General features: G+C 46.1%; 1 long non-coding RNA gene across 3 annotated transcripts in view; it reads right to left on the bottom strand.

The window, feature by feature from the left end:
* Positions 1-27,722, bottom strand: part of LOC136021037 (uncharacterized) — a 143,900-nt gene that overhangs the window by 59,045 nt on the left and 57,133 nt on the right. For 2 of the 3 annotated variants that reach the window (XR_010615649.1, XR_010615647.1), the window contains exons 1-3: positions 3,792-3,881; positions 2,346-2,507; positions 241-390 (exon numbers count right to left, since the gene is read on the bottom strand). This is a non-coding gene — a long non-coding RNA (uncharacterized LOC136021037). Of the gene's footprint in view, positions 1-240; positions 391-2,345; positions 2,508-3,791; positions 3,882-27,722 lie in introns of those variants that run through there. The other variant, XR_010615648.1, reaches the window with a different exon arrangement.

The following is a 27,722-nucleotide window of genomic DNA, read 5'->3' as shown; positions in this document are numbered from 1 at the left end:
GAACTTGTTAAACTTCTACTGCCATGTTCTTTCTGCTGGGCTCAGGTTTAACCTTATCTCCAATGTCAGTACCTTGCCATTACCTTCAACTCCATTTTGTTAAGTCATTTTTACAGTTTCATTTTCTCTTGAACAAGCTTAAAGAAATTTAGGGAAAAGAAACACTTGATTTGGTTTGATGTCAAAGGCAATTTCCGCCCCCCTTTTCAGTTTTTTCAATGTAAACAAGAGATGACATACCTTTGGAAAAGCAGACTTCCTGGGAATGCTGGTGTCCTGAAAACATGTACCCTGGAAATGCCAGTGCTTGAGAGAAGATCAGTCTGTTTTTTCTGCACTTGGGGAACTAGAAGATTGGCTGGATTCCATGCTCAGTGGCTTCAGTCTTCCCTAGAAATGACAATATATGAAAGCATCAGCACTGAAACGTAAGAGCAAACTAAAAGATGAGGCTCCTTTCCGTTTAACAAGATGTCTTAAACAGCCTTCCTTGACATCTTAGTAGAGTTGACTCCACTGAAATACTGAGAAAGGTGATGCTTTGGCGAGCTGATCTCAAATTATGCAGTATACCACTACAGGTAAGAGAACAACAAATAGACCTAGTATTAAAAGTTTCTGTATTGGCTGGTTCTACCTGAATCATTAAGCCTTGTAAAAGGATAGATTTAAAATGCATTTCTTTAAAATGAAGCAAAGCCTGGCACTGTCTGCTGCTGGAGAGCACTAAGGTCTTCAGACAGCCTTGAGGTGCTTGAAGGGAGGATTTGTGAACACACACAAAAATATGTGAAAGCAAACTATGAAGGCTGTTAAAAAAGCCAGAGAGGTTTAAGCTGTGGTGCCCTTCAAAGAAGGACTGTTCTGAGCAGAATTAGGTAACATCCCATCTAAACCACAACTGCCTGTGTCACTTAAGCTGATGGAACTGAACATGTATTAACCATGCAGGGGGAGGGAAAATTTCAGAAAGGAGCCTTTACAAGCCTTTGATCATCCATTTTGCCTTTTGTTCCCTTGTACCTGCTACAGCCAAAGCACTCCATCAGGCAGCTGAGGGGATGGCCGGTTTAGAAGCGTGCATAGCAATAGGGAGAGTTAGCAAAGCTATGTCAGGTTGCTCTAGGCCTTATCCAACTGAGGTCAGAATATCTCCAAAGATGGAGCTTTCACACACTTTGCTGGGCTACCTGTTCCAATGCTTAACCCACTCTCACTGTGAAATCTTCTTCCTCATATCCAATGGGATAATTAAGGCAGTAGGCTGAGGGGTTTGCCTAAAATGCAGCATTTACACTTTCCTCCCTAACTTGAAGTTAGGCTCCAGGCCATCAGGAATATCACAGAGTGACAGCACTACAAAGGGAGCTTGCAATATAATTACATATGGGCAGACAGGCTGGAGGGGCCCAGGGGTCTGGAGATGACAAAAGACATAGTAACTTTCTGGGCTTCGTCTTTGTTTCTCAAGGCCTGTGCCAACTGTGCTGCCAACAGTGTGTGCTGTGCACATTAGGTAATGGTCTGGGAAAGCCTTCCTTCTAGAGGTATATTCTGTTTGTGGTCTTTGCTGCTATGCAGCCAACCAGTTCTTCTTCCTCTTCCTTAGCTTTGTGAGCCTGGGACTGTGGAGAAGGTGGCCCATGTAAGGGCTGCAAGGAGCAGTCATCCTCTTGCTCAGCTCTTGAGCGTGTGAAGGATTGGCACTGTGCAATGCTGAAGGCAGAGCAGGACACAGAACCTGAGCAGCAGGTGTGGTATGGCACAGAGCAAGAGAGGGCCTGAGGAGATCCAGAATGCTGAAAGCAACAGATGCCCCTCTTTGTCTCTTAGGCAAGCTTAGTCTAAGCTCAGTTTTCTGTGCTTTTACAATTTAAGATACAGGGAAATCCGTATTTAGAAAGTGGCAATAGGATGAAGTCAGCTAATGCCACCATATATGCATCCACTCTGCTTTAAAGAGTACGTAAGGCCTTGCTTTCCTCTGACAAATGGGTGAAGGGAGAGGCCAGGGACTGGACATTTATTCGGTTTATTCTCATGGCTTTGAAAGGCTTAGTTATAGTAGGGCTCAGAGCCAAATCCAACTCTGTCTTGAGCTGTTCCTTCTCCTCCCCCACTAAAGAATGATCTTTAAGCTCTGGACCCTCATCTCCACCCAAAATTACTGCCCTGATTTATTTTATGCTTTTTTGTTGTTTTCCTTTTAAATCACTTCTAAGCTAAGCTTTTGTTTGCCAAGTTTTCAGCCTGGAGCAAATTTTTAGTCGAATTATAACCTCCTCTCCTTCCCCTTGAAAAAGAGGTGTTTTTCTGGATATGCTGCTGTCCCACCCATTACTCACCTTGCTGCTGGGAGGCAGAAGAGATGGCAAGCATTTTAAATATCAGCATCTCAAAGTTCAGTGTCGCAGGCATGGGCACACATCTGGTTAAACCATTTCCCTCACATCTTGGCTCAAAATCCTTGGCAGAGACATCTCATGGCAGTAGACGTGTCCAGGGAGCTGAGAGGGAGGGAATAGAGGAGAAAAAGTGGTTAGGTTTCTCAGAAAGGGAATGGCTGTGGGCTGGAATATAAAGAAATGCCAGGACTGGAGAGTCTGCTCTCTCAGCACGTTAAAGAGCTTTGTCTGTTCAGGGCAGCATGATGTGAACCTGCACTTGAGAAGCCCCCTCCAAAATACAGGCTGCTGAAAGCAGCAAACAGCTGAGGCCAGTGCCTTCCACTGAAGGGACAGATGGGAAATGGTCTGAAAAGGTGCTATGACCTGGAGCTTCAGAGACTTGGACACTTCTTTTCCTCAGGGATTTTGGTTTCCCCAATTAGAGCTCAGTGAAACTGAAAATCCCTGCTCAGCTGCCAGTGAATTTCCAACACTGATTTTGAAGCCAGGAAGGTTCTGGAGAAGACATTTCAAAGTAAGCAACCTCACCTCCCCAGCTGCCTGCTTTACCAGTGGGACCCAGTCCCTCATGCTTAATCACAGCACGTCTAAAAATCAGTGGTCTGGGATGGGGTGTGGGAAGGCACAAATAGGAGAGGAATAAAACATATTTGGTGGGGAATTCCCTGTGGATTTGTCAGATCAGGACTGAAAGTCCTTCACTGGATTAAAGAAGTTTCTTGTACAGGAACTGATGCCCAAATTACTCTGCATTATGAACTTCCATTATTTTTATCAACTCTACCCCCTCGTCCCACAAGATCAGTTATCAAGCAGCAGTTGCCTCTCTCACTCCAGGCAGGTCACCTGCAGTTCCACCACACTCCCTCTCCTAAGGAATTGCTCCATGTTAGGAGCCACCAAAGTCTGTGACGACGTTTTTACACATGGTGACATTGGCAGCAAGCTACATGATTGCTAGGCTTCAAAATACTCAGTGCCGAAGTCTGGCTGTTGACTGGGAAGGAGTAAAAACAGCATTCAGCACAACAAAAAGGCCAGTTCTGATATCAAGCAAAGAAGGGAGCTGGGCCCAGGACTAGCTCTCGGTGACATCAGATGTGAAAAGCCATCAGAAGACAGGGATGAAAAACTGCTCATGTCCTGTATCACAATCTTCACATTCATTAAAAAAGCCCACACACACCATTATGTCTAAAAGCCTGCAGGATGAAAGATACTTAAAAGCCCATGTGTAAGGCATCTTGTGATGCCTGCCTGAATCTGCAGGCAGCCTGAGAAGCATGAGCTCTTATCTCAATATAAGATAACTAAGAAGCACAGATCTGGAAAGGATAAGACAGCAGCAGCTCACTATCTTTCCCAAAATACTATATTTCTCACCTAGCCTCCAAACTACTATCCCAGCTTTCCAGGGAAGGAATAATGTGGAGTGCAGACAAAAACACTGCTCCTTCCTCCACTCTCAGTGGTGTGCCAAGATCCCAAACTGCACTAATTTGACCTTGCCAGACTTTTCAAGGCAACAATTACATGGGTCTCTGCCCTTAAGACTTGACATTCAAGGCCTCCAACCCTTTGAAACCATCTTCACCTGCTTGGCTTACAGCTGCTCATATACACATGACATGAATGAGTTGTAGGCAAAGAAGGGCTGGGATGTGCACTCTATTGCAAGAGTTGTGGGAGAGCAGAGACTATCACAAACCTTCCTCTCTCCACCAGGTGACAAACTGCAAACCATGGACCCTTGCAACATTCGCCCTTGCCTAAAGTCTGATTTTTCCCTGGAATATTTGTCTTTCCTACATTTCCCCTCAGTAATGATCTAATCAAGTAGAATTCTTCTGGTATTAATCAGATGAGCAGGGGAGCACTTTGTGGTTAATATTATCAATGGGGATGTCAGGAAGGCTTTGACAGGATTACCCTTGGAATTTGCCATTTATTAACTAGGCCATTAGCTAAAATGGCACAGCTGGGGTGGGGCTGGTTTTGCTTTGCACATGGGAGATGGCTCGTTGGAGGGTGGGGAAGCTGAGGGTGGTGGAGTTCTGTCTCCATCTGATTCAGAGATCTCGAACAGCTGCCCTGGCAGCCCTGAGGTATCTCTCCTCATCTGTGCATCTTTCTTTGCTTTCATCATCTCTTCCCATTATTGGGAAATCATCACAAATCAGGCTGCAGACTGAGCTAGGAGACCTTGCACCACCACGCGCAGGCTTGTGGTCCTGACCCAGGAGGATGGGGGTGAAGCCCTGCTGTTACAGGCTGTTCTGCTATGGGATGCCACAGATGAACACTCCAAGCCCCTTAGCCCAGGGCACCAGGAAGGAGAACCCAGGTTTAGAAACAGAAGCATATTAGACTTGCAGAAGGCAGCTGGAACACAAAGTAAGCACGCACAGGAAGGTCAGGCAAGTGAGAGAAACAAAACGATTACTTTCTTCTCTCTCCTTGAAATTAAGCAGAGCTGTTCACCCAACACAGGCAGGTGGATAAACATGGTGGGGGAACAAAAGAATACAATCAAACATTAAAGAGGAAACCAATGTAAAAGCATAGCTGCAACACCCCTCCCCCTCCAAGCAGGTTTCTATCCCAAATTCCAGAGGTGCTAGGCACCGCTTGCTGCGCTCCACACAACTTTACATGAGCTGATGCTGGAGGGAACTTTTGCAAACTTCACTCTCAGAGATCACTGCACCAGAGAAAAGACAGAGGCACCCAGCACAGAAAGCGGCTGAGCTGTGGAGAAAAGGGCCAAAGAGTAAAAGAAACTCCCTTAACACAGCGGGATATGTCTTTATTCATTCCTTATTCAGGCAGGAGCAGGGAAATAAACTAAGACTTCTATTTAGTGCTTTTGTTTTTGGTAGCACACCTCAGGAAAGATGGCAGGATTTCCTCTGCACAGCTCGTTCTGCAGGATGAATCCCATGCAAGAGCACTGGTTTCCTGGCAGGAAAGGGGTCTCTAGCCCTGGGGGGCAGGTGGAGCACAGAGCTCCAGAGCAGAGATTCTGGGGAGAGGACAAAGGCACTCAGGACAGATGTGAGTCAGTGTCTGGGGAGTCTAAAGTGCATGTAGCCCAATGGAGGCCAGGCCTGAAAGCTGCCTCTGAATAGCATCTCACTGCCAGAGACAAACCCCTTACCTGGAGAGACTCACCCCACAGGTGTGTCTCAGCAGGGCAGTTTTTACATTCCTACAAACCCCAGAATACAATGACATTGACCAAGAGCTTTTAGCATCTCCCCAGGTTTGTAACTGCAGCACCTGTCACTGCATTCAGATACCCCGTGGTGTTTACTTGTCATGGGTATGTCAGTGGAGTAACTGGGCTCAGCATGGAGCAGAACTGGGCTCTCACAGAGCAGATGGGAAAGAAACATTGCTCTAATCTAGAAAGGCAAATCCTGTCCTGCCTGATCAGCTAAAGAAAGAATTAACACTAGAATCCAAACTGCTGCAGGAACAAAAGCACATCCAACCCATACAGTCTCTTCTACTTCAATACACACAGAATATATTTGTGTAACTGGAGCTTCTCTCACTTGAAATGTGGCACTTTTGCAGAGAGAGGCCAGCAAGAGGAGGCCCTTGAAATCTGGGTAAAATTGGTAAGATGTATTTCCTAGATCATAAACCAAGATCTTGCATCAGCCCTTTACCATTTATTCAGCACAAACAGGATTAACTGAAAATCCAACAGCTACTCCATAACTTCTCACATTGGTTATGGAAAAACCTATCAATTCACGTCTCAAAGTCCAGGTGTGAAATTCCCGTTTCTCAATTTGTTCCAGCAATTGCTCTGATGAGGGAACATCATCATTTCTGCACAAGGTACTTTGAAGAAGTCTGGCTCTGAACCCAAATTCCCTATACCAATGTGATCTTCTTCACCTTAAGCAGATCTCCTAGTCTTCATTTAGAAAGAAGGTTATGGGTTCTCGAGGAGGCAGCTTGCTCTGAAGAGGTCCACCCAAAAGTAAATGAAAAGCCAAAAACATGTCAACATAAAATAGAGACTGAATCTAGCAAAACTGCTGCTGATATTCGGGAGCAGAAACCACATGCCTCTTGCCTGAACAATTTCCAAACCATAAATGATGTTTAATGTGGAAAAAGTCATAAATGTACAAAAGTTACTTCTAAAACCAAAAACACAGAGTTTCTTGATTATGGCTTTGATGAATGAAGTGTTCTGTATTCTGGCGTCACGCTTGGCATTCTAAAGAACCTTGCTGCTAGGTGGAAATTCATGGCACTGTATGTCAGCATGTCCACTGCCTTTGCAGCAGACTGAAGAGTGCCCTTCAAGATCCTACCACAGGCTAGTTCTGTTGACTGCTCAGCAAGATGGAATACGTTCTCCTTCTACCAATGGTATATCATAAGAAAGGGTTAAATGATACTAAAAGGACTTCAGATGTTGCTGTGCACTAAGTTCTTTCCTACTCTCAGTTCCTACCTGCCTTTCAGCTGCTGTTCAATTCAGCAAGAGAAAACACATGAATACATCACACTCAAATCAGAAGCAGCGGATTTAGGGATTTCAAAAGGACACAGGAACTAAGGAAGGGATGCTCTAGTCTCCTCTCTGTTACTGTTGGTTTGCAGACATTTCCAAGTATGTTCCAAAACTATATTTAAAATTAAGCTTTTAAAGTAAACAGCTTGCACCGGGTGCCAAGATTGCTTTGGTGCCAAAATAGAAAACTCTGTCTGGCACATGCACCACTTTCCAAGCAGGAAATCCAACAAAGCATTTAATACAACAGACATCATTTGATAGTCTCAACTAAGACGCCCACTTGGCACTGGCAATAACCAGTCTTCCATCAACTGCATCCAAAAATGATGCTTGCTTAACTCGTTATCATGCAAAACACTGATGGGAGTATCTTCCTCTTTTGAAGTCCGCTGGAACTGGAAGCGTAGGCTGAAAATGCCTGGTACACAACCATGCAGAATATCTGAGAACCACCCTTCCGAGGTGGAAGCAGACAGAATAACATTGGAAAGCAGAGCTTCCCCAGCCTCTTCTGCACGGTGAGTCACAGAGTGTACACACCATGCTGGGGAATCCCTACAGGAGCTACAGCCATGGGCAACACAGGGAAGCAAAACTAGCAACCATTGTATGGAAGAGGCTTGCTGGAAGAGGTCAGCAAGCCTGTAGCTGTTCTGTCAGCACTCCAAAGGCAACTAGCGGCTCATCAGCAGACCACAGCTTTGAGTGCCACTATCTGAACTGGTTTCCTTTTTCCCTACCACTAGTTATTTCCATGTTAAGTAATCCCAAACTTTTGTACAAGGATTTGTTTCTCTTCCTGCACCAGTGAGAGACAAGGGGTCTTCCCATGGTGTGAGAGAGAGCTATAGTAACTCCTTCACTTGCAAAAGCAGCATCACTTATAAAAAGCAATGAGTTGGACAGTGTAAGAGCTGCTACAAACACATGGCAGTAGTTTTGCTTAGAAACCTGTGTGTGACATCAGATCCACAAGAGCAAGCAGTACTATCAACACTTGAGGATTCAGTTTTCCTAGGCAAAAATGGTCTGTTGAAAAAAATTCATAGCTGAAAATATTACATCACCATATGATTTGTTGAAACACACTCCTCAGTGATCTTCTGAAACCTTGCCTCTAGTCAGAGAAAAAGGCATGCTACCGACCAATGGACGTTCTGAGCAGATCCTGATCCCTGTTTGCATCATTTCTAACCACTGAGTGATTCAGTTTTCCTTTTTAATTCCTGCACCTCAATTAAACAGGTTGTCAGTGGCTCAAGGCCAAGTCTAGCCCTCTCACTCTGACAACACACTTTAATTTTGCTGTTCAAGCACTTCTTCTGGGACAGGTGCCCAGTAAGTGCTTTAGAAATCAGAGTTTACTGTTCACAAGAGGAAGAATTTCAGGAAAAATACCATCATAACATCCATGACAGGGGAGTTTTATCACTCTTGTAACAGCTATGCACCTTTGGCCTTCTGAATTGTGCTTTTTTGGGGTCCCACCCACAGTAGGTTGCAGTTTCCAGTGCACCTGGAGTGAACATTGCCTCAGGTCTGGTAGCATCCAGATCCATGGTAGTGTTCTCCCTGGACACTGGGAAGCAGTGATTAACGGTATCTTTACAGCCAGGTAGTTAGAACTAAAGTATGTCAGAGGAAATACATTCCCCAGCTTACCCACTGTAGCATACTTGGTCTTTCCTTAAAGCTGGAACTGGAAAGACCCAAATCCTTTGTGTCTCAGCAGACATCTTATTTCTGAAGAGGCAACAAGGTTGAGTGTCCCCCCTAACAGTTCATGAAGTTCTCTTTCTCTTTTTCACTGTCAGTCTATTTTGCTATTTGATTTCTAACAAGTTTTGTCCCCAGCATAAGCAACTTTTACACTATATTACTGGCTGGTGCAGCTAGGTTAGAGTCTGCACACCAGTGAGCTGTCATACACCAGTGAGCTGTCATACACCAGATGCAGAAGGAAAGATTGAGCTCCGCATAAGTGATGAGGCATTCTTCATTGGCGGTAGTTCTGTTTTACTCTCTGGCTCATTACTGAATGCTGCTCCTGCCTCTTACCCATCTGCAATGTGCCATTGTCCTCAGAGCTTCTGTACAGTCCCCAGGAATCCAGGCATCACTCCCATGCTCCAGCCTGGTGCTTGCTTGTAATTGCCCTTCCTGTTTTTCCTATCCTTTTCCCAAAAGGCTGAGGCACTTTTTCCTTTTTCTCAGCTATCCTATGTGTTTTCCTAGCACCTATTCAGAATTTCCCACCGTAACAATCCAACAATGCCACCACTGCCTGTGTCACAGCAACAACCTCCTAACAGTCATTCCTGGAGCTGCCATGGAAACATAAGCACTGGTGAGCAAGAGCCTTCTGGGCAAGGCATGGCTCCTCACCTGCAGCCTGGGCACACCACCTGAACCTGCTATCACCGTGCCCTGTCTCACTAAGGGCAGAAGGTAAATTGCAGTCTTTTATTCCTCCACATGGAGCACAGGAGTACCCTGAATAAATTCCTTTTGTTGTTGTTTTAAATATGCTCATTTCTTTTGGGGACTTCCAAACTAGATTTAAAAAATGGTTAGGAATAAAGAATACAGTGGTACCCTATTCCAATGGATGAAGAGTCTCACCACTGTAATGCTTTACCTTCTTTCTCTCCTAAATTTACTGAGCTCCAGCTTTTAACCACTGAATACTGATACTTTTCTTTTTTTCCCTAGTTGGACAATTCTATTATCAAAGCTGTGCTCTGAAAACAAGTACTAAGAGATCACAGTAAGGGCTCCCTTCTATTCAGTAAATTAAACACATTGTTAACTGGGGTGCTAGAACTGATTCTTAGTTATCAAGAAGTCTCCAGCTCAAAACACATATACCTAGGGCCAAGTGTTGATACAGCTTCGAGTCAATCGGCAGTATTTGCACGAGCACTGACGAGCAGAGCTGGGTTACAACGCAGCAGAGACATTCCTGAACCCACATTTCTCTAAAGAATGAAATAGTGCTTAGACCAGGCTTGAAGTTTTCTAGTGAAGAGACACAAAGTTTGTCTGGTTGCCACACAAGACTGTTTGGTGACTAAGTATGCCTGAGTACCTTGTTAACATGCCCTACGATCTCGAAAGCTGACCCTGTGCAATAAGAAGTGTGACGAAGAAACAAGCTCTTGAATGGTGGAAAAAAAGGCTGTATGCCCCAAGCACTGTAACCCAAATAAAGGTGCTTTCTAAAGGAACAAAGATGCTTGTACACAGGTGCCTGCTACAATTGCTGCTCCTTGAGTCAGTGGGTAAAGTGCAAGACAGCCACACTGCTGGGAACTGGGCAGCAGGGGAGTTCGACGCAGTGAGGCTGATGCTGGTCTGCGCAGCCTCCCTATGTCACAAGAGTTCCTGAAAATTCCTGAGTTCCAGGAGAGCTGCCCGACTTCCTCGGAGCCGCTGCCTCCCAGCTGCATGCGCAACACTGGCGGGCTGTGTATTTCAGGAATGCGAAAAACTGGCACAGTGAGCTCTGTGATTCAGCCAAGATGATGTGTTGGGACATGACTGAAGTTAATTAAAAGGAGCTTAAGACAGACAGACAAAAAAAAAAAAAGAGTTTGCAAGACTTCTTAAAGAGCCAATTAATTATTATTTGTGGCTGCACACGCCAGCTGGGCCACAACACGGAATCTCCCCCGTGCTCACCACTCACCTCAGAGCCTTTGTATAACGCCAAAGAAAACCCATATGCAGGTCAGTCTTCGGGAGCTCTGGGCTGAAACCCCTGCACTGGAGCTGGGTAGAACTTTACTGCAATCAGCAGAATGGCATCATTTACACCCACAGAGTTATGCTAGGTCTTAATGGAACAAGAAATGAGCACTATCTTGGTTGACATGTAAAACAGCATGGGCTACTGCAGAGCAGGATGACCCAGTGACAATCATCTTTGTGTGCATGGACTGGAAAAGGAAGGACTGGCTCTGCCTGGAGTCAGGGTGGGGAAAGAGAGAACAACTGTGAATAATTTCACCCTCTCTACTCCATTATAGTGATCATTTTCAGAGCTGCACGAGGCACCCACACTAAAAGAAGCCTGGTTTCCCAGAACACACTTCCAGACTAGTTTCCTACAGGGAATTTGTTGCCTCCTTAGCAATTCCCTGACTCTAAACTCCTCTGAACTCCCAAAGACTAAATTCTGAGTTGCAAGCTTATGGCCCCAAACCCTTCATTACCAACCCAAGGATAGCAAAGCAATGCTCACATGCATGAACAACCTCCTCACTTCCAATTCTTCTACACATTCAGCTAGTGCTGTCCCAGAGGGAGTGGGTTTTGCCACAGACCAGCCTGGCTGGGAGCTGGAGCCACATGCACTGCACAACAGAGCAGCCAGAGCCACCCATGGGCTGCGCTGGCCCACGCTTTCCAGAACTTCCCCTTTTCCCACTCAAGAGGAACAGACTCCAGTACACCCTGTCAGTAACCAACACAAACGTTTAAGAGAAGGCTGCAGATTTGAACAAACGGGACTTCTTAGCTTCGGCTGCCTGTCATTCCAGTGGCCGATGGTGATCCCAGCTCACAAGGCTCCTGTGTGCGTGTGAGTGGCACGGTTGGAGCCTCCCTCCCACCGCTGCAGGCCCCACACCTGCTCGCACAGCCCTACCTGCACGTCTACCTTGGCAGCCCCTGTGGCATTTGCTGGGGTGGGGGTGGGAAGACCATGGTGTCATTTACACACAGGTTGAGCAAACCAGGTGCAATCAGCTTGGGTTTGGCTGAAGAATCCTCCACCCTTCTCAAGCTATTTTAACCCCTGCAGTGCCAAACCTTTAGGCATGCCCAGGGTAATGAAAGCCTTCATCTGCAGAGAAGTCTTTAGGTCAATCATAATTCTCAGATTCCCAAAGGCACCACAGGAGGGACGGGTCGTATTAAAGATCTACTGCTTAAAGACAGATGGCAAATGCTCAAGCTACAGTACTTGGAAAATTATTTTAACCAAAGCAATGAAAACACAAAGTAAGTATCATAAAATCAGCTGTCATCTGAAAACGGCTTCATTGCCCTTCTACTACCTGGCCTTGGACAAGCTAAAATGATGCTTGAAAACCCTCTGAAGAGCACAGTATAGGGTCCAATGTGCTGCAAGTACAACAGGCACTAAGATTGTGACCTACCCATTCCTCTCCAGAGGCTGCATCTCTTCTGGTGCCAGTGTGGGAGCATTAGGAAGGGTTCCCTGCTTCAGCCTTGAGACATAGTGCTTGGTTAGCCACCATGCAGCTTATGTTCAGAAGGTGACCTGAAGGGAAGCATCTTCTACACAGCTTTGAAAATAAAGCGCCTACTGCACACAGCAGCATATACACTGGAGCATAAGCAGATAAACTGTGGCACTTCTGAGCAGTTCACATGTAACTCAAATGAGTCACAGCCGGGGCACTGTGGTGGCACAGGAGCCACTGGGCAACCCAAGCTTCAGTACTGGGAAGCAGCACAGCAGTAGCACTGCACCACCCTTGGTCACAGCTGCACGTTCAGTCCAGCTCCGTCCCACAGAGGGAAAATCCCTTGGACCCACAATGGGAAAATCGCTCCCTGGTACACCCACCTTTTGCCTTCCCACCCACTGAGCCCTCTGGTTTGTGGGGCGCACATCTTGTGGACCTCTGACACAAAGGTTTGGGGATGAGGTTTCTAGGGGCTGGACCATTATCCATCCCTGAGCTCAGAGGTCCATGAAGTCAACTAAGGGCTGCTGCTTACTCTGTTATGTTGCTCAAAATTAACACTATCATGACAAAACCTTAAGATAGCAACCCCGATGGGAAGTTGCCAACTGCAGATCACACAGGCTGAGGGGGACGTGTGTGCAGAAAGGCCTGGAACAGTGGATTTCATTTGAGTTTCTATCTCCAGTTGTCCTAAACATTTCACAAAGGGTTGAAGAAAGAGGGGAGGAATTTGGAGGTAAGTCCTGACTGAAAGTGGCTCAACACCTTGCTGGATCCTTGCCAAATGCAGTTTCAAATTAACAACTCCAAACTAGCAAAGAAAATGCTTTGGACCCCTGGGGGGGTCAGTGCGACACCCAAGCACAGGCGCAAGGCAGAGCTCAGCTCTGACACTAAAGACAAGGTTGCTCACCTCTCCCGGGGGCTGAAGCCCAGAGAAAGGGGCACTGCTTCCAGGAGGGGACAAAGCCTGCAAACCCCACAACAAAGGCCACTTTTCAGCAGCACATAAAGGAAGGAGGGCCCGGCTCTGCCCCTCCAGCCAGACCCCACCCCTCGCAGCGTGGAGGCCTTCGCCCCAGCGCCAGCCAAATCTAATCAAGCCTGACACACAAGACAAGCGGACAGCCACTGCCTAAGGCACCCCTGGCCTCCGCGACCCACCGGGGCGCTGCCTTGCTCACGCCAGCCCCACGGTACCTTCCTGCCTCCTACAGCAGCCTGGCCCCCAGCCCGGCCATCGCCACCTCTGGTCAGGCAGGGTGAGCTGAGCCCCTTTCCTCCGCCAGCCTGGGGGCCTACGACCATCACTGCACTAAAGCTATAGCTCTGCTGGTGTGGGGGGAGAGGGGGCCCATGGACCTGCTGTAGCTGGGCATGAGCCCTTCCCTGCTTGCAGCCAGGACCCATGTCCCCTCTCCCGCACACCAGCACCCATCAGTGGGTGCTGTGTACCCGGGGTAGTCTTTTCCCCCTGGTCTTTACAGTTTAAAACACAGCTAGTGTTGATTAAAACATACAGGATCTGGGTCAGATCCTCAACAATACAAGTTTACCGTCAGCTATAAGGAAAAACCCCACCCCAAACCTAAATCTTTAAAAAGAGTTCATTTAAGCATTGCTGGGACAAAGAAGCAAGTGCTGGAGGTAGAAAGCAGCTCCAAGCAGTCAGACCTGTCTCCTAACAGCAGGGAAGGCTGAATATTTCCTAAAATTGCCCCTCCTGCATTACCTACTCCAGTCCTCAGGTCAGAGCTCAGTGTGCTCCACAGCGGGTGAGAATCTAGCAAGGAAAGCTGAATAAGCATTGCTTGAAAGGGAGGAGGCAGGAATTCACCAAAGCAAAGAGGAGGGGAGAGCACAGGCTGTTTTTAGAAGTACTGGCACCACCTTAGTCTGCAGCGGCCAGGAAACTGGTTGGAAGCCCCAGGACTTGAGCAAGACACCCAGACCTGGGAGCCAGAAGAGGAAAGGACTTGGCAGAAATTCCCCTGCAAAGCAAGGAATCATTCTGCAGCAGAATATTCAGCTTGGCCTCGCTGCAAACAACCCCTGCCAGATACCTGATCATGCCACCACCATCAGCACTCTGCTCCCCTGCTCTAATACAGCCATGAATCTTCTTCATCCACATCTATCTTCCATTTGATCTGGTTTAAACAGCTTCCCTCTAACCCCAGTCTTCCTGCATTGCCCTGGGGCCATCACAGTGCTCTGCACCAACAGTGTCCCATCCCCCTGGCTTCCAGCTGCCCACCCTCATTCCTCCCACACTTGCCCTTTGGGCACTGTTGTCCCACCCCCTCCTTTGAGAGGCAATGGCTTATAGCACATGGCAGCCCGAAAACCACTGCTCTGGTCTTCCTGGGGTTAAAGACAAAGCGGCCAAGCATCAAAAAGCCAACTCAGGGAAATTTTGGCACCGTGCAGGAAGCTAAGATAACCTGGCTGATGCATTGCTAAACTCCCTGCTTCAGTTTATCTTTATCCTTCCTCTGCAGGACTGGCTGTATGGAGCATGCCCCATGCGCAGTGTGGTCTAAAGCCCAGGGCAGCTGGAATGTTTGTAAGGAAACAGAGCAGATAGGGTAATATTATAGTACTGCATTTATTTTCTTAACTTGCTTGCAACACAGAAGGAGAGCGAGAGATGCAATGCCAGGCAGCTGGAGCGCCTGACACCCACAGTAGGGTGATGGAGCTAAAACACACCTCCCTGTCCTGCAGAAAGTTGCCTGCGTCAGGGATCTGGTGCCAGCATAAACCCATGGGCAAAGTCTGAGAGGTTTACAAGAACTTTGAGAACAATACCACTTCAAATACAAACACCCACCTTAAAGCTTCACTGTGCAAACGGCAGCCACATCCTTGTTTTCTGAACGTGTTTGTCCCTTTTGCAATCAAAAAATGAAGCAGAACAATTTTAACTGTTAAAGATGTTTTCCAGGGCACAACAATGCACTGAATAATTTCCCTTCATTTATTCCATGGAAACAAAAAAAACCCTTTTAAGAAGACTATCATCAGTATATCTCTCCCCAGCAGACACAGAAAAGATAAATCTATGCTTGAGTTGTAGTCCTGTTTTAACATGTCATCTAAGAAGACTGTCAATACCAGTCCAGCTACGAGTATCTGTTGCTAGAGGAATAAAATCCTAGCTGAAAGTCTAGAGCTAAAACATAACCACCCTGGAAACATCTTGCTAATGAACAAATGACTGTGTAAAACATCCACTAGCAGTCACAATTGTATGCTAATTATCCTCTGTGTTGAAAAGAAGCATAAACATAACCAAATCCACTTGCAGAATGCCAAAAATTGAGACAGAATAAAACAAAGTTCACTTTGGACCTGGGATTTGCCACACCAGATTTGAAGTTACACAGGAACATCCTCTCCAGGCCACAGTTCTGGTTCCAGGCCTTCTGTCCAGTGCATCTTGCTGCAGACTGGACCCTGCATTCTTCCCCTTATAGAATCAATGCCTGCAGAGGGAAAGCCTTGTGCCCACACAGCAAAGTGTGTGGCACCAGCAGGCATGGAGGGAAGCACAGAAAATAGGTTTGATCATGGCTAAAGGGATGACTGATAAGCAGAAAAGTACAAATTTTGTTCTTCATTACTTTTAAATTAGAATAAGCCTGTATCTTTGGGTGCCTGCCTAGTTTTTCCAAGCTAGCTGGATTCCCATCCTGTCCTCCTTTCCACATACTCAGTTCTGGCCATGAGTTTAAGGCTCCTGAAAGGCACCAGATGTTGAGGGATGTTTGTTTGTTTGAACTCCCCTTGCAAAAACAACAATAAAAGAAAGGAAGAAGATTGGATGAGTGCAGATTTGCTTTCCAGCAGAGTATGACTAAGGCAGGGAGGCAGTTTGGTAAATACACTCAGGGAGGACTAAGCAGAGGGACACAAAAAACGTACAGAGAATCACAAAAGAAGCAAAGGGACAGAGGTTTCCTGTCATTAGCAAAGGGAAGAAAATGGAGACAAAATGGGTGGATCAGGAGAAAGTTTTTGTGGACACAGCCTGCAGGGGGAGAGACAAGAGTTTAATCTCCAGACATAGTCTAGTGTGGACCCAGCAGACTGACAGATAAGTGAGAAAAGCAAGGGCAGGAGAGAGAGCAGAGAAGGGGGCTCACTTGTTGGCAAGCAGTCCAAATGTTGTGCTGGACCCTGCTTTGGTCAGTTGCTGTTGTGTTATTGGGGATTTCACACTGTCTTTCTAGAAGCTTATAACATTGAGGAAACTTCTCCAGGAAGCTTGCCCTGCTTGCATGGAAGAGCACTGTGATCAAGGTGAGCCACTGGGAGGTGTAACAGAAAAGCTGTGAGGATGAATGTGAGGAAAAAAAGTGTCTAAGAAATCCAAATTGATCCTGGTTTGTGGGACAGGGACAATCTGAGGAGGAAAAGATAACGTAGACAAGACAACAAGAAGGCCCTAGAAGGAGAGGACACAAGTTCTTTGAACTGAAATTCTGCTTTACTTTAAAACACACACATTGCAAGAGAGATGCGCACATGCACGCACACACACAAACAAGTCAAGTATCCACATGAACACAGTTGGTTCTGGATATTCCTTCTTTCTTTAATTGGTCCCAGGTGAGGCATCAACAATCACATCTGGAAATTTTTATACAAATGGCAGGAAAGCCAATGACTCGGGTCACAAATATTTCACGCTCTCTCTTTGCCAGAAACACAGGACAAATGTGGTTTACATCTGCCTCCCTATAAATACACACACTCATACTTGCAAGATTCTCTGCTATGGCAAATACTTCTGCATGGAAAAGCCAAGCTGGTCAGTGTGCCTCCCATCCCACACAAGGGGGATTCGGTCAGAACTGGGAAACTGGATGCTGGGTGATACCTGCGGTCAACACCAGGCTTATCATTCGGATAAGGATCAAGAGATGGCAAAGACATCCTTACTGACTGTATAAGTAAAGCACAGAATCAAATTACATGGATGAACACGTTCAAAAGCTGCTGCAGCCCCAGCCTCCCAGAGACAGACTCTCCATGAGACCACAGGAGAGGCTGTGCCACGCACACCCAGGTTTTGCCTGACATGCAAAATCAGCTTAGCTTTCAAAAGCTCATCTTTCAAGGAAAAAAGCCACCAGACTTCCCTTAATCCCCTACACTTCTTGCCTGGCCGTTAACAGGCTTGCTGAAGAAAGGCAATGGTGGCAGTAGCTCCCATCTGAATTCATCCATTCCTAGTCAAGAAGAGACTGTTCTAGTTTCTTGTCTGTGATTCAAGCAGAGCAGTCCCTGACTTAACTAGTTCTACCCAGTGTGCACTGGTGCTGCAAAATGCTGCACAAATCCAACACGTGTCAGTAGTAAGGACCTATATCTTGGGCATCAGAGCCCAGAACTCAGGTCGAGTGCTAATTGTAGCACTGCTTCCTAGCAGAAACACCACGCTCAGCTTCTTTTTGGGAGTAAGCCTTAGAGAACAGGGGATACCCTCAACACTGTTGCTATGTGAGCATTACAGTTGAAAAACATGGACACAGCTTCATTACTGTTCATTCACAGGAATGCAGAGAAGACTTACTCTTCAGTACTAGCTAATTCTTAGAAGAACCACAAGATCTTTGCTTCTTTTCTCTTCTGGTATGTCCTGCTAGTGTAGATGCTGTTAGTAGTTTGCAGTAGATACTGATTTAGAAGAACTGAGACCTGCTGGGTGCAAAATGTGCAAAGGCGGCAGTTGGGCAGGAAAAGCTTACACATGAGCCAACTCTGATCCTATCTATGCAACTTTGTGTTGCTCCAGGGGTAAAGAGACTGTAGAGGTGACTAAACTAGATGTCAGAGGGAATCTCCCAACACTACCAAAGCAATCCATTCAGCATTTTTTCATTCCTTCTGCCTGCCCTTAGCATAGTGGATGCAGCAGTAGCTATTTACAGAGTTCTGCCAACCGGCTGGGTATTTCATGCCAGCTCATGCCATCACAATTTGTACTGGACATGAGAGTCAACAGCACTCAGCTACTACATCTCTTGGCTTTGATTTTTTCTTCATGTGTGGTGTTTAGTTAGGGCATCTGGCCATATTTTCCCTCATCTAAAGCTTTAAAGCAAATTGGAAAGTTCCACGTATGTTCAAGCAAGAGCTGACCACTCAGGCAGAACAGCACAGCAAGATACACGTTCCCTTCAAGTCAGTGGAATTCTAAAGGCAAAGCACTTAAAATTGACAAAAGGTCATTATTTTTTATTCAATGTTTAATTAACACATCCAATTTACCTCCAGTCCCATCATTGCAAGGAAGAGCTGAAGAGCTTACTAATTTTGGGGGTTGTTAAAGGATTAAAGACATTTGATTAAAGATAACAACTTCTGATCGTTCGTTCATTAGATCTTTAGAGCAATCCATCAGCCAGGGTAAAATGTGTGATGCTGTTGGTACCTGTCCTATCCTCGCAAGTGAAGAACAGGTACTGCCTTAACAAGCACCTCATTCGTTCTGGAGTTTTCCTTGGGGAAGCCCTACAAGGGTCACTGCTGGAAACAAGATCACTGAACTGATCAATGAATTTGTCATGGATGTCTCATGCTGTTCTCCTCTGGTGCTTTGGGAGCTTTCCTGAAGCCCACACCAGGTTGGCCAGCATCCCTGCAGGATGGAGATAACACACAGGCCTAAGAGAAGCTGAACCAAGCGGAAGCACAAATGGCTGGAGCCCTCATTCCAAGTGCTGACAGACACTGCCTGCTCTGATTTATCCTCTGGAGCCTTTTTAAGGGCACACATTGAAATGACCTCTCCACGTGTCTCCACCAGCACTCATCTGGTATGCCACAGGTGTGAAGCTGTTGCTGCTCTTAACATCTTTTAAATGTTCCACCAGATGAAGAGATGAATTCCCTTTGTTCCTCGGAGATGGAGTTTCTTTCATTTCCTGCATAAGGATGCAGTCCACACTTCTAGTCAAGGGAACAGATGATGTAGGCCTAGAGGGTAAAGGTGCATTTGCATGGGATGGTTTATCAGGTATTTTTGCACAATTAATCATTTATGCCCATTAGGGTGTACATGTCTGTTAACAGCAGTACTTTTCTGAGGGTGTGCTCTGTTTCACAAGAGCTAAGGAGAAGAAAACCACCCTTTCAAACCCCTTTTCTCTGAGCCCATGGACAGAGTCACCTTAAAACCAAAGCTGAAAGAAAGGACCCTGATTTGGCCTATTTGCATATGTGATTATGTAAATCAACCTACTGCTGCTTATCCCATGGCAGCAGACCTGCCTAGGCTGCAGAAGAGCCTCCAGGTCTGTGCCACAGTGGAGAAGAAGATTGGATTATAGAAAGGGACATATGCGTGAAAACAGGTCCTAGCTGCATATTCACAGTTCATCAGCAGGCACATGGGAAAAGTGGGATTTAACCCTTCACTGTCAGGAGGCAGGGAAGAGGAAGCAGTGTAACGACCATGGAGAATACTTAGGTATAATACAGCAGCCTCCATTTGAACAGTTCAATACTTGAAAATCTAAGTATTCTGTGACCACTCAAAGAGCAGCCTGCTGTGTACAAAAGGGTTAATGTTTCTAAGCCATCAGAAAGATTTCCAGCCCCAGGATCATCACAAGAAGAGTTGTCTCATTCACGTATCACTGTCACCATCTGATGTGCGCGCACAATCTGCTTGCTGCTCACCAGCATGTGCAGCACCTACCTCCTGAGATGTATGTTCTGCATAACCACACAGCTATCCTGCACCCCACTGCTGTCTAGTCTGTCATCTCTCTTCATAGCTCCAGCCTTCCAGCTCCATCCTAGAGATGCAGCATCCAAACCGATGCTAGCTGCACTGCCCACATGCCCAGGACATGCCACAGCCCTCTACCCCTTTGTTCTTACTATGGGCCTGCCTGCTGAGCAGCACCTAAACACCTTCCCCAGGGGCCAGGGTGTTACAAAGCTGCTTCTTTTCTCTGGGAGGCTCAACAGACCCTGTCAGTGCAGCAGCACTGCTGGGGTTAACACAACCCCAGACCAGCGTATCTAAGCATCTGTAGGAAGTGGAACGTTTTTAACGCTGCGAGGAAACTGCTGTGTGGACTGGAGGACAGGAGCAGAGAGACCAAGCTGTCTCCATCAAGAGGAAATGGAAGCAGTATTCAGGGATGCTTGGAAAGTGACAAGAAGTCACAAGATGCATTTTGCAAGCTCCAATAAACTCTTACTAGGGCTAATAAGGCACCTCTCACAAAAAAAAAAAAAAAAAAAAAAAAAAAAAAAGGCAAAAGGAAAAAGAATCGGCACCTCTGGAGAACACACCTGATATGAACCAGCCATCTCCAAGGACTGATTTTAAACGGACTACAGGAATAAGTGACAGTAACTTTAGGGCTCCAAGAAATGTCCCGAAGCAAAACTAAATCTGCATCTGGATTTCTCTTTGTTCTGAGATTTGAACTCAGGCTGGTTTTGGCCAAGAGTCACTCAACTTTTAAAGCCAATTTTGCCCAATCTGAAGTTTCTAAACCAGGGCAAATAAAGCAGATTTGGCAGAGTTTTCTTTGGAGGGATTTTGCACGTGACACAAACTCAAAGCAAAAGGTATGGGGCGAGGGAAGGAGGGTTGGTTTTGTTTTGTTAATCCTGCACAACTAGCAACACAGGAGGATTTTAGCAATACTGTAGGTTGTCCAGACCAGTAACATCTCTTCAGATGATGCTGGCTTTTTCTACCCTGGGTCAGCCATCCTAACCTACCCTTTGTGAACATAGGGAAGAGCACACTGAGAGGCAGTAGCTGACACTGGCTAACTCCATCTCATTTTCCCACTGCAAGCAGGAATGAGGTGAGAACAAACTGTGCTGAGTCAAAGCCCAGCTTAGTGAAATGGCAGTGTTATGCACAGCCCTGGCAGTCCCACAGCACCGCATTTCAAGTATCTGCAGTTTGAAATGCAAACTAATAAGATAAAATTCCTTTACTTACAGGATTCTTCAACATCCTCCCAGTCATCAGGTTTTGATGCCCCTTAAAGGCAAGATCAAAAGCAGGAAGCTGGGGTATCTGGATTATATCTGTACTCTAATCCTGCAGTTTAGATGCCACCTTCCTCTTCTGTGATGGCAAACCATGCTCAGAATCAGGGAAACAACCAACTGTTTCTTTTCACTATCTTTATAGCTAAGACAGAGGCTTAGCTGTGGGGTTTCTTGCACACCCACTGCACTGCTTTAGCCATGGCACTGTACTGATTCTGCGGTCAGAAGGATGACACCCTAGGAACAACATCCCTCTAGCTCCAGCAAAAAATATTCTGGCAACTTACAAGACAGTTATTAAGCTTCCACTCATTTGTGTTTCCTCACAGTGGAATGCAGGGTATGTGGTGGTGGAGTCCAAACAGGCCTAGAGGGTTGTACATGACTGCCAGTCATGGTCACTCTGGGAGAGAGAGATAAAGCAAGAGAAAGGAAGGAATCCAGCTGAGGAAAGGAACATGCATATGGACAAACCCATCCCAAGAGCAGGGTGCCAAGTTCAACGCATCCTTAGGGACAGAGCTTGACAGCAATGGGAAGGACTTTGCCAGCTAGCTGCTGGCAAGGACCATCAATGGCATCATTTGCATGTTGTTTCTCTTTTCCCTTCTTTGAATGCCCCTAGTAGGCTTGTACCATTTCAAGTTACCAAACCCACACATACACCAAACCTCTACTCTCTAGTTTCTTTGAGGCTGGGCATGGACCTGTTGCTGTTATATGTACCTGAGAAGGCTCAGGAGCAGCTCCCTACAATCCCACTGATCTCTTGCAGTTAGGAACTGACAAAAAGATGGGGATGCAATTGTACCTGCAGAGACAGCCTGGCATATTTAAACTGCACCAGCTGGAAAAATGACTGCTGAATACCAGGAACTGCTTTATCCACGGGGTTAGTCTAAGGCAGCTCTTGTCAAACTGATCAAGTGCTTCATGCCCATATAGTAGGGTACTCACTACCCTCCACTCCTCTGTGTGCTCCTCCCCAGAAGTCTTGTGGCACCAGATAAAACAGCCCAAGGTCACAGTGTGTTCTGAATGGTAGCACCCACAGTGCCCTGTCCCTAGCCTGAGTGAGAGCATCACTGACATGAGGCATCCAGCCCAGCCATCCTGAGAGATTAGACTCCAGCAAAGTCTTCCCATTCCCGGCTGGCTGTCTCCCATGTGGCAACACACAGCACTATTCACCCGACTATTGGCCCAGCCCAGCACTGTTTTTATTAGAAAACACTAAGGCAAGCCTTTCCAAGCCTCAGAAGAATCATCTTGTAAAGATCTGGGCTTGAGATGCCAAATGATTGCTGCTTTGGCGGAGTCTGCACATTCATTTTTTATTGGTCACAAACGCTTTCCAGATGCTGGCACGCTGGCTGCAGATTGCAGCTCTGGGGACTTGGCTCCCAGCCCCAGTCACTTTGTTAAACTCTTGACCTGCTGTGGGTTAAAAGAAGCAGGGAATGGGACTGAGTCACCATGAGGGCACTGCTAAGAGAGTGTGCACTACACAGCAGAGACCCATTTCAGCAGCTTTCTGCTCTCAGCTGGCATGGAAAACATTTAAGGTGGTCCACAGCAATCCAGCTCGGCTGCCAAAGCTGGTGACAACTGCAGCAGAACACTGCTCCAGAGTTTAGGAGCAGGGACAGAGAGGCTGCCCTGCAGCTGGATTTTCCAACACTGCAGCCCATACAATTTCCATCCTTTTTTTCCTTTGCACAAGTGGATTTCCCATCCCTGCTCCAATACTAAAGCAATCCTCAGAGCCAGAGCCATGTGCAACATCACACTGAAAGCTGAAGCCAGGAAACCTTACTTGGGTTCAGATTTCATGACAAGCCTGAAGCTTGTTCATCAAGGAGGTTTGCAACCTTTGGGGGAAAAAAGGAGTTTCTGGATCCTTGGCTGTTAGAGGATGTCCCAAATGGGGGGGGGGAAGAGGAAAAGAAACAAAAAAAAAGAAAAGAGAGGAATGACCAGCAGAAGGAAACACAATTTAACACAATTTTGATGGAGGTATTTGATATTTTTCTGAATGGAAAAAATTCCCTTTGAAAAACATAGCTGTTAAGAATGATTGGGAGTTTTTTCTCTCCCTCAGTAGGGGAATAGATTTTTTTAAACTGATATTTTGCACTTTTTGATGGATTCCTCAACTGGAATTCTTCTGCAGTGGATGCCTTTCTTTAAGCTCAGTTTTCAAGAAAAAAGTCCTCTCAAACTCTCAGTTCAAAGAGAACACTTTGAGCTGAAACAAAGATTCTTCATTCTGCTTTGCAATACACAGCCAGAAGCAGTGTTTCAGAGAATGTATCTCCATTCAGACCTTCAGGACAGAAAGGAAATCAGTTCTTGATGAGATCTACTGACCTGAGCTTTTGTGCAGTTTCCCCCTCCCCAGCTCACGGAGCAGAGTCCCTCAGCATGTCCTCTGCTCAGGACATCACCTCAAGGCGCTCAGCCCCGCTCTCCTATCCACTCCCTTCACAAAATGCTGCTAAACCACAGCCCTGACCAGCTCCTGATCTCTCTGCTGGGGGAGATGAACTACGCTGCACTGGATGTCAACAGTGGACAGGATGCTGATGCAAGAGCGCAGATAAGGGCTGGAGATGCACAGAAACTCATAAGCTCCCCCCAGCAGCACTCACGCAGTGATGTGGTGGTGACAATGGCCATTAACGCCTGGTCACTCATCTGCTACTGCTTCAGCTGGGAAAGCTGCTAGTAGAGGTCTGCTTGCTCCTCTCCACACACCCCAGCAGCATCTTGAAAGATGAAGACCTTTCAAGATGCAGAGAGAAGCAGGATACTGAGGGATGGCTGGCTGCCTCACCACTCTGGTTGTTAATTTCTAACCTTCCTTCAGACCTTTGTGGGAGTCTGATGTCACCCACTGGCCATTCATTAGAGCAGGTGGGGCCTCAGGGTCTCAAGCAAAAAAAAGAAGAGTAAGTGAGCCAGTCCTTCTGCTCAAGCCTTCAACAGCCACCCAAGGAACAGAAGCCACAGGCAAAGGTTTCAGTAGAAGCTGGGATCTGCCTTTGTACTCCTCTGGCTTTAGAGGCCTGCCCACAGCTCTCCTGCCTATGGTTGCAAGCAGTGCACGAGCCCTTCAGTATAGCTTGCACATGTAAAAAGCTCTGCAGTCCTGAAGGAATACTGGGGGAAGGTTTTATCCCATGGAGCTGGTCCAGTGATGCTAATTAAATCATCACATTAGAGCTGGGAGCTTTCTTGAGTAAGTGTTACCACTTGAGCTGAATCCCACCTCAGATCATGGCCAGGTGTGCTGAGTAGACTCCAGAGAGTCCTGCCAAACTCATTCCACTTGTGATGCTGAGGCCAATTCTAGCACAGACTCTAGAGATTAATAAGAGTGGAACAAACCAGTGTAAACCTGAAACCTTTTAGATTCAGCCAAGTGGAAATCCAGCCTGACTCCCCACCCAAAAACTAACAACTGAGGAAAAGAGAGAAAGTTTTACATGATAATCTATTCAATGTTACACAGACAGGGTTTCTCCAAGGACATTATGTAATGTCTCGTAAGGGCTTTCAGCTGAATTATCAGGTGACTTGCACAATTACTGAAGAGAAAACCAGAATCACAGGTGAGCAGTGGGTGTGAGAATACACATCTGCCTGTTGTACGTGAGCAGCAGCAGAAGGGATTCAGATTCAACGAGATGTCATTGGAGATAGGCTCATGCTACAGACCTCAGAGTTGACAGCCTGCAAAACCTAAAGCTATTTAGATCTGACATTCTGGTTCAGGCTTGTCTTCTCCAGTGGTAGGGAGAACAGCTCCATAATCCTTTGTAGAAGGAGGGACGACTCAAGGTATTTTCCTGCCTCTTCACAACTTCAGGTCTTTACACCAGGAATCACTGTTCTGGGACTGAGTATTTGTGACACAAGGATACAAGAGAGAGCTCTTGGCTGTTTCCTCTTCCACAGTCCAAGGATGGGAAGGACAAAAACACCCCAGATGAACTGACACTACGTAGACGTTGATGTTTACTTACCCGGTATTCTCTCTCCTACCCCTTCCACTCACTGAGAGCTGCAGGGACACAGGAGGAAGGACGTGCAAATACAGCCAGTTATATCAAATGATATAACCCCTCATGCTAGTTTACTGACTTCTGTCTTAAACTCTGCTGACAGCAATGAGAAAACCAAAACCAAACCCACCAAACCAGAAAAATGCATCACTTGTTGCTGGGAGCCTGCTCCAGAGTCTCTCTCCTCTGATGGTCAGGAACCTTCTAATTACCAGCCTAAAGTTCCTACTGATTAGATGATACCCATCTGCTCCTGTGCCAGTGTTGCCTTTAGTGTAAGCACTTGTTCTTTCTTCCTGGTACTTACCCTCCCTTTTCCTCCTGTCCTAGTGTATTTATAGAATTTCTCTGAGCCTTTGCTTTGTCAGACTAAACTTTTTATTGAGGGAAGATTTATCTAATGGGTTTTACATTTGCTTTTGCCGTACACTGGTCTGCATTTGTCCAGCTTCAATGCCTGAGTGGAGCAGCTTTGCTTTCAGATCACCACTGTCCTTTTCGCGCACCGCTGAAGAGGTACCTTATACATCCATTAAATGAATGACTGCTCTATTGCTATGCAGAGTGCTTTGCAACAGAATAAATACTCACATGAAGACAAATCTACAAAGTACTATCACCCATGCCAGTAATTACTGAAACAACAGGTAGGTATCAGCAACAGAAGGCAAGAGAAGAATGAGGTGGATGGTATTGAGAGCTGTTTGAAAGATACAAGAAAAGACACTTGGCAGAATGAAGAATTAACTTCTAGAGAAGTGGAGAGAGCCAGTATTGCTCTTCAGCAAGCCCCCAGGCAACAAACCAATGGTGGACTGCAGTACAAAGAACTCTTCCTAAAGACGATGAAAAACAAAGTGTTGCCAGAATTTTTACATTAAAATGTCTTTTCTGTAGACAGCTCTAGTAATATCAGAGTAATTCTGCACATGGGATCATAAAATTATAACACAAGAAACTTAAATCCTTCATAATCCCCCACTTACACCATAATCAAATTGCTACTATCATAACCCTGTTGTGGTAAAACCAGCCAGACCAGCAAAGAGAATGCCTCTTGGCTGAGTACATACAAGTCTCACATGATGTTGGGATGAGATAGGAAGCTCTGTCCTGCCTGCTTTTGGATTCCATCAGTGTTGTAATATAGCTCATACGCATACTACCCTCTCTCCTGTGAGTGCAACCCGGAGATACATATGTGAACCCAAGCCAGTGTATGCAGCTGGCTTAAATATATCTGTGAACTGCATTCCCAGCAGAAATTGCCTTAGACTCCATTTTCTGGCTAAATTATTGCTCACATTTTGAAGTAGTTTCTACTGGAGACATTTTTAAAGCTAGATTTTGTACATGGGTATAAATCAAACAATTCCATTGACAGCTGACAGATTTCTTCCAGATTTCACTGGGGCAGTTGATATAAAATCTCAGCATTTCATGCTCCTCCCAAACTCTGCTGTGAAGTCCTGTTGGTTCATTAACTTTTGTGTTTCACCCAAGAGGCAACTGCATCAGACTAGCGAGTGAATAGCTCTGAGTTAATCCGTTACACTGTGTTGTTTCCTACAGAGAGACCAGTGCTACACACAAACATAGCCTATTGTAATTGAAGGTAAGTGCAACTGATAGATAGAATTCTAGGAGATATGGTCAATCACCCAGGAAGCTTTAAAACACGTTAATATCTCTTTCCAGCTTTACATTTCATAGATTCAAAGACTTTACTAAACACTGCAGCAAGCCACCAGCAACACCTACTGTTTAAACGATGGGTGTTCTACCAACAGCTCTTCTGCTCCCCCTAGCACTTGTTCCTGTTATTGCAGATTATTTATTCAATTGCCAATTACTACTAATTTGACAATGCTCTGATTGCAAAGCTAAGTTTCACCCTCCCACATGGAACCTGTGGGAAGGGAGGCATGGTGAAAGGAGAGTCATGAGAAGATTCTCCTGAATCAGCCTGGGAAGAGCTGGTTTCAGCTCACCCCTACACATACTGGCCCTCACTACTGCTGCACTTGCAAGGAGTTGCAGAGCTTGCTTCTCCCAGGGTCCACCACAGGAAGAAAAGATCATTTGTTTTGCTCCCGTTCTGGAACCTCATCCCTGTTGCATTCCTCTCTGGAGTCAGAAAAAGGCATGGTGCTAGTGTTTATGCCTGGATTTGGACTCTCAGACTCACCTACACCTGCATATGAACACACATACACAATACATAGCAAGAGTAAACAGTTCATAGCAGAGCTCCCTGAAATTATTCCACTTTGAACTCTGCTAAATATCATCACCATTATTATTATTACTACCTTAGCAGGTTTGCAGGACACAGCATTTCTAACTCATGGATTCAGCAGATCTCAGACCTCAGCTCTGGTGCCTCTGTATAAATGGACTATAGCTGCCACCCTGACATAACACATCCCTACAGACCAATGGAAACTTCCAG

Source organism: Lathamus discolor, chromosome 12, assembly GCF_037157495.1.
Source record: "Lathamus discolor isolate bLatDis1 chromosome 12, bLatDis1.hap1, whole genome shotgun sequence".
Lineage (NCBI taxonomy): Eukaryota > Metazoa > Chordata > Aves > Psittaciformes > Psittacidae > Lathamus > Lathamus discolor.
This window is presented reverse-complemented; position numbering and strand designations above follow the sequence as displayed.